Genomic DNA, 8,238 nt, shown 5'->3' on the forward strand with positions numbered 1-8,238 from the left:
ATTTGTCAACTGTTTTCCCACCATGTGTAGTCAAAATATTAACAAAACAAATTTGAAGAAATCTTAGCACTAGTGCCTGACATTTCAAATATGGAAAAATGTGTTTGTTTTGTCTTGAAGGTGAAACTAACCTGAGATTTAGCGTAAAAGCACCAGCATTCAAACCAGTTTGCAGTAAAGGTCACAAGGATGGATAACAGTCACAGGCAATGCTGAACATTCCAGAAAAATAAAAGTCTGACGATCAGCTATTTCACAGGGTGATGACAAATGCTCTCTGCGCAAAAGCTCCAGGTTAGTGCAGGTTATGTCCTGCAACAAAAAGCTCACAACTTACAGTCGCAAATACACGCAAGGGGGGTAAACAAAGCAGGTCCACCTCTGCATTATAGACTCTTTCCTGAGCCCCATCCTGCTTTTGTCTTCAAATATTCTCTTATGTTTTACGTGCAGAGACACACACAGCTTCTCACATCTCTTTAGCTATTGTAAAGTGTTTATAGACGCATGGGGGGGGGGGGAATTCTGAAGAGCTACTGGGGAGAAGATGCAGAGGGAGTTCAGCACCCCCTAAACCAAGTGTGAACCAGGATGAAAAGAATTTCTCCCCAGCAACAGACCAAAGAAGAGGCGGCTAAACTGCTCAGAGAAGGGTCAGATGAGCTGAGGTAAGAGGGGAAATCTCATAGCTCCGTGCACCTCCCTTGTTGCAGGCTTCCGCTGCGGTGGAGAGTGATTGGAGTTGAAGTGTGAAAGCAAAGACAAGAGGAAATGTGAGAGTGGGTGAGATACTGTACACGTTCTTCTGGAGATTTGATAATTTTGTTTATTGTTTGTGTGCGTGTAATGTGTGTGTGTGTGTGTGCACGTGAGTGTGTGTGTGGGTCTTTGTGTGAAAAAGAATTTGAGTGCATCTGAGTGTGTGTGTGTGTTTGTGTGCGCGCACACATGCGTGTGTGTGTGTGTGTGTGTGTGTGTGTGTGTGTGTGTGTGTGTGCTATGTTTCTCCCCCCTCTCTCTCCCCTGGTCTATCTCACAGAGCAGTGGTGTAAATATTTCTCCTTTCACCACTGGCCTCTTTTTCTTCCCTGTTGTCTTCTGACACTATGCTTAATGTTTTTGTTCTCGTTTCCAGAATGCCCTTCCACAGCTCTTTCCAAACAGCTCCCTCATGTCCTCTCCCTCTTTCTCTCACCCTTCTCTCTCTCTCTCTCTCTCTCTCTCTCTCTCTCTCTCTCTCTCTCAGCAAACAGACAAACAAACAGCTGCCTTCAGTCCCTTGCCGCTTCCCCATGGTGTCTCCCCACACTGCTCTGAGCCCTTTCACACAAACACATACTGTCTTCAGAAACACACACACACACACATACACACACACACATACACACAAATACACATGAGTACACAAACAAACACACATGCACACACATCTGCACCTGCAAGTGCACCTACACACATACAACATAAAAGTTCATGGACACACACACACACACACACACACACACACACACACACACACACACACACACACACACACACACACCACAGCTAAACATTTACACACACAAAGTGCACTCACATACACACTTAAACACACAGTCAAGTAACCCAACCACTCCAGAGGGGGGGTGGAGGCATGCTGACATAAATAAAAGCCCTTTGCCACAATGCAGTGGTTACCACGGCGAGAGCCCTCCTCACTTCCCCCCTCGGTATCTCACAGCAAGAGCGCCCTCCCTGCGGGGACAAGGGACCGAGCCGTGACTCCACTTCACGACATGACAAGTCCGGGTGTCATCTTTTGTTTGACGTGACTCCATTCCTCCACCTACCATAACCCCCCCCCCCCCAACATCCACCCTCCTCTTCATCGGATGCACCGGTGGCTAATTGTTGAAAGAACCCCACCACCACCCCTCTCCTCCAATCACTTCTGCACTAATTCATCTGAAAGAGATCCGCTTGTAGCGAATAGCAAGTGGAGCATGTAAAGAGATGACCTGGCGGGAGGAGAGATAAGACTACTCTGCCGGACGGCACGCAGGGCGAGGGGACGCAGGGAGTCACGAGGACCGACGTAGGAGACGCAACAGAGACACAGAGAGAGAGAGAAAAAGAGAGGGGGAGAGAGAGGGAGAGAGAGAGAGAGAGAGGGAGAGAGAGAGATAGTGTTGAGGGCCTTCGCCGCCACCACCACCACCACCACTGCCTCTCCACCAGCAGCTTCACACCCAAACAATGGCGGCCCAGTTACAGACGTGTGGCCTGGGCCAATTAGAGAGGAGACCAGTGCTCTCAACCCAGTCCATCCAAAGGACACGTCATCATCAATCTATTTTACACACACACACACACACACACACACACACACACAGAGAATGACCAAACAGGACTATTAGGTCAATTGATCCATGTTTCTTTTCATCTTAGCAATTTCTCCGTTTTTTCGCACATGGACAGGTTTAACAGGGAGGCCATTTGCTCTAACAAGGAAGAAAGCTGAATTGGTCCAGACCATTAGCGTCTCTCTAGTCCTTGCTCTCTTTTTTCCACTCCTTTCCTTTTCACCACTTTCACACATCCAGTGATGGGAACACAAAGACATACTCAGCTAGACACAAACACACACACACACACACACACACACACAGTGTGACACAGAAAAACACACTTTTACATTGTAGGTGCATAACGGCCATATCACTGACAAAAGAAAATGAAAAAGGATTCATAAATAAGCGCAAAATCCATTTATAAAGCTCCATGTTCAATATGCTTGGTGCAAATGCATCATTAAGGCATTACAAATCACGGCTTGATAAAGCCTTCTCTTTAGTAAAGGGAGCACAGGTACAGCAGCAAACCAACCCAATGCACAGTATGATAAATGGGCTCAGTCATACAGTATCACGGCAGCACTTAACGAATCTGTTTGTTAAGCACTGTCATCCGAAGGATTATTTTACCGTAATACAAAAAGCGTTGGCTTGTTGAGACAGCTGTCAGTGCATCGTCTCCAGCCTGGTGCCCTGGTGCAGGTGAGTCGCTGCAAAGGGCCGCAGCTATCGATCAGGCCTCCTCCTCAAACCTTTCAAAGCTGTAAACCAACTCTCATCTACAGTCGATAGACACCGAGCCCCAAAGACAGCGACGCGCTAAAGCGTCCGCTAGCCTACAGCCGTGCTGCGCCGCCTGAGCCGATTGCAGCGCTGGCCCAAGTGTATGAGGAACAGCTGGTATCGATTTTTTCCCCTGCCAACCTCCAAGCACACTTGTTGATCAGGAGCACACCGCCATGTTGGATGTTCTGCAGGTGGCGAAGACGGAAGGGGGGGAGGGGGGATTGGGGGGAGGGTTGAGTGATGGAGTGTTGTGCAAAAGGTTACGAATGGCTGCAAACCATTTTGTGAAAGCAGCCACATCCTCTCAATACCACCAGCAACTGCACTGCACACGCATATGCAAACACACACACACACACACACACACACACACACACACAACACACACATTAACACACACACACACCCTAATGTCAAAACCTGTCACCCTTAGTTCCCTATGTAGTTATGTTCTATTTTGTATAGGCCTCTGCTCTCTTAGGCACACACAATGGCCCCTGTGCTTGGTGCCGGCGGTTACAGGCTCATGCATTCATCTTCGCATTCACGCCGGAGCACTCCGGTGCACAAAGGCCGCGCCAGAGTCACAGCCCCAAAAGGGACATGCGCCGCGTGGTGCTTTTGTGTCCTCACACAACGGCGGGGACAAATTCAGCTTGTTGAGCCGAATGCCAAACATCTCCCTGCTCCTGACTCAGTCTTCCTGTCCTTTCTCACCTCTTTCTGACACACACACACACACACGCACGGACACAAACGCACACACGCGCATCCATACATACAAGTATGCACACACAAACTCACACACACACGCACACAGAGAGACACGAGCCTCCACATATTTATATACAGATAATACACAGATACTATTTGCCCTTTAAGTGCAGTATGTGCATTGATACCACTCTGGAGTGGTTGACTGGTCCCGTCCATCCACTCTTACTTGAGTCAAGCATTGCATAAATCCATTGGTTAGGTTTTGTAAATGGATGGCTTGAATATTGAGGAGACATTAAAGCGCTCGCAAATGTCTGCAGGCCCACTTCAATCGATATATTCAAACCAATGCCTCCAAACACTGTCAGTGGTTATACTGTCAGTGACAGTTTTGTATAGATTATAGAAATCAGTGAACAGCTTCAAAGTCTGCCAGTAAATTCAAGAAAGTCTTCACTTTGCTTTACAGTCATGTTAAGATCAAGGAGGCTAAATTAATTAAGTTCTTTTAAAACATTATGTCTGGTAAAAACAGTATTTGCTTTTGTAAGGAGTTCCTTTTTATTATTTTTGTGTGTGTCAGGTCCCCGCAGGTGTTGTGATTGAAAAGGTCTCCTGAGGAGCAGAGACTGATTACAGAAAGAAAAAATAAGGTAAAAGAAAGAAAGAAAATTAAAATCAAGTAAAATAAATAATAATAAAACATACACACACACACACACACACACACACACAAGCACAATGGACTCTAATTTGCTGTGAATATTACCTTGACAGCAGTAGGCTGCTGCACAGGCATACTCTGCGCAAGGCTGACTATGAGGCAGGTGCAATGCACTAGCCATTATGAAAAATGCATGGTATCTCACAACCAGACTTCATCCATCAATGGGCACCATAGCCTAATGTGCTGCAATGGACTACAGAGAGAGGAATAATTAGGGGTCTGACTGGAGCTCATTGGGGACGAGATGTGTGTTGTCGAGTGGATGTGTGCTCTCATGGGTCATTCTAGGATGTCCTTGTCATTTGTGTCCTTTATAATTCATAATGAAAATAATGCAAAATTAATCAGAACCTTTGGCCAAGCGCTGAGTATGATTTGAGCGAGGGGCGGCCAGTAAGACTGTCAAAATTCAAAATGAGTGGATTGTTAAAAAAAACATATTTAAAATAACATATAGAGTTTGTATTGGTTAGATCATGATATGTGGGCCAACTGAAGGTTTTAGACGTTTTGAATATGAAAGGTAAAAAGTGTGTTGCTCCTTATCTACTATTGCATGTGGTCTGAGAAAAGCTATTGTGGAAATAAATCTCGGTACGTACTGCCATGACATAAGAAATGGCAGTATCATTAATATAGCACTAATGTCTGTCTATTATTCATCCAATGAAAGCTTAGAATAATTTTTCTGATGGTGATGTGACACACAGACAGAGAGACATAAATCCTTTCTCCTCAAATTGAATTTTTAGCGATAAACCCATTCAAAAAGTGAGCACACAAACTGTGTTGGTTAATTCTCGATTCAGCTTGGAGTGAAAACTGAAGCATCCTCAGATGTCAGACAGCCGACTCACAAGCCGAGAGCTCCCAAAATGGTACCTGCCGCTTCCCAGCTTGGTATTCCAAGCAAACATACCCTAAAAGACACTGGCCCTTGAAAATCATCCTCAGATCATAGATTGCACCAGCAGGCCACACGTTGATATGATGACAGGCTACAAATTCCAGGCAGCTTCTACATTCCGACTTGTGTTAGGGCCTAACAGAAAATGGTGTTGTACTCTTGCCGTGAGGGTTCAGGATTATGTGTAGTAGGCTAATACTAGGTGCAGTAGGCCTATAGGTTACAGCCGTGATCGAGGATTAATAATGAGGATCCAAACATAAAGGACTGCGCTCTTTTTGTGGCTTAATCGTGTTCTAATGCGGATTTACTAGTATACCGTACAATGAGCCTCCTGATGACAAAACGGTATCAGTTTGACTGTAAAAAGGAGCCTAGGTCGAGAGGTAAGGAGGAGATGAGAATGTGCAAAGCACTAGCCACACTCTTTCCTCCCAATTCTTTTTCGTGTACATATGCCTTGCTTATTTCCTGATGGGTCGTTTGCCTCTCGGGACGCTCCGAGCAAGGCATTTGTCCAAGGCAGCTTATATGACAGGTCATCGCTCACTCATTTATGTAGCCTATATACTGTGGCTCAGATACTACCGTCTGCTCACTTCACTCATGTTCCCTGCGAACCTTGAGTGTTGCAAAAGAGGTGTGCTATTCGACTGAGATTAAAAATAAAAAATAAAAACCTAACGAGCGTCAAGCAGCAATCTTCAGGGGACCTGAACGTCCTCGCTTCACTATTATTCTTTAACTCTTAGGAGTGTCGGTGTGTAAATTGATATCATCTTATTTTTACAGCATTCCATTGTGGTTTATGTAATAGAGTGCCATCATAGCCTATAAATTAACTTTACCATGGTTAAATTGAATTACCAATGTATTCCACGTCGGAGTTTGGGAAATTAGGTGAAATACAAATGACCTGAATGTACCTTTCTCTGCCACATACACTTGTATAAACATTTAAATGTATGAGGCAATCTAATATTGTTGACGCATCAGGAACATGCTCTCTATCTACCCAAACATTTAACATGAATAAATACATCTTGTTTCACGTCTCTCCATCCTGTGTGTAGTCGCAAACAGGCAGACCAATGTCACAGGGAAATTCAGCACAACATGAAACTATAACATGAAAACCTTAATTTATAATGTGTCCTACCTTGTTTGCTCCAATCTCCTCCGTTTCTCAGTGAATCTCATTCATTCTTCCTTCCCTCCGTTTCACTCGCTCGCGCTTTCCCCCTGGATAGGCTATCCGTCGTTTTCTCCTTGTCTCTTCTTCATGCGAATGCATAAAGATTAAAAATTAATTTTGGTATATCGTCCAGATAGAGCCAAATAGTCCGAATATACGGAGAAATACTTTGTCGTTATAAACACCTGGAGTGGTGATGAAAATTCCCATATAGCAAGCTACTGTTGACAAAAAATAAGCCCGCTTTCAAAGTCATGTCAACACATAACGAAGGGAACGAGTCCAATTTTTAGGCAATGACGTTTCCTTTCAGTCATGCAGTAGTGACAAAATGTTTTAATTAGATCCACAGGCAGTAAATATCTACGACATAAGCACAAGAAATGCACACCAACGACTATGTCTTCCGCAGTCAGTCTCTGTGGTACAAGCTATTTGCTGCACACCGTAAATCACCTCTCACTGCCTAAGCGTTCAGAATGTTGTGGACCAACACGCACGACAGAACAGATACATTCTACGCAACGGCAGAAATAACGAATAGATGTTAAGATACTCCATAGTCAACAACTAGTGTGGTTACACGCCGGCAATGTCACTTGTTTGGACCAGCGCGCAAACATCAAAGTGTCCTCTTCTCCATGTTACCGCGTTTAGGAAGGATCAGTCTCTCTCACTCCCATTCCTCCCGACCTCTCTCTCTCTCTCTCGCTCGCTCTCTCTCGCTCCCCGTCAGAATGTAGACATGTCTCGCAGTACAGAGGACTTCACAGCATACTTCGCTCTGATATTCGGACGCTATTCAGTTACAGTTAGGCCAGTTATCATTGAATAGATGCAAATCATGCAAAAACAACTTAATTGTTATATTTTAGAAAATATCCCATTTAAATGCCTACAGCCTACAGCTTAACATACTATAAGATGCATTCTCCTTTGTGCCAGTTGAGACTAGCACTCAATGTGTGCACAGATCTTTCTAAATTGTATCTGAGTCTGGCATTCCTCGATTTTCCAATGAGAAGGCGTGTGACGCTCACTCCTGCATTCAGCTTGCATTTGTTTATATATTCTACTGAAAAGCCAAGTTCCCTAAAACAATTCAATCGTCCTCATTATTTTAATTGGAGATTGAGATATGTTTATTTCTTTAATGTAGCATTATGTTCTATTTTACATTTTATTTTTCATATACAAACTCAAGGAAACGCGAATTGATTGGAGAGGGGTGACAGAAGGCTACGATAACTTTGTGGCCCATGAGATGCACTACGCCATGCGCAGAGAGATCTAGGTGAGAACACCAGCCTCAACCCCTGGAGGGGTGGGTGCAAGTTAGGTTAGGAGGCGCGTGCTGGTCACGATTCACCCGGCCGTGACCGCTATCAAAAGCCACGGATCGGCATCATATTTCGCGACTCTCACCTGTGATTATCTACATATTTTGATGAGCTCTTATAGCCATTTTCTTACTATTGTGCAGCTCGCCCTGTGTGTGTGGCAGCTGATGTTTGGTGAGAGGGAAGTGGAGGGGTTTGTTTAGTTTTCATTCATGCTCTTGCTCTCTGTT

The 8,238-nt window shown here is 44.7% G+C and overlaps 1 protein-coding gene across 1 annotated transcript in view; it reads right to left on the bottom strand.

The window, feature by feature from the left end:
* adgrl1a (adhesion G protein-coupled receptor L1a) overlaps positions 1 to 7,479 on the bottom strand; it is a 128,290-nt gene extending 120,811 nt beyond the window's left edge. The window contains exon 1 of the mRNA XM_042085250.1: positions 6,633 to 7,479. The gene's annotated coding sequence lies outside the window, so the exon portion shown is untranslated. The remainder of the gene's footprint in view (positions 1 to 6,632) is intronic.
* Positions 7,480 to 8,238: the final 759 nt, after the last annotated feature.

The sequence above is a fragment of the Alosa sapidissima genome, chromosome 3, assembly GCF_018492685.1.
Source record: "Alosa sapidissima isolate fAloSap1 chromosome 3, fAloSap1.pri, whole genome shotgun sequence".
Taxonomy (NCBI): Eukaryota; Metazoa; Chordata; class Actinopteri; order Clupeiformes; family Clupeidae; genus Alosa; species Alosa sapidissima.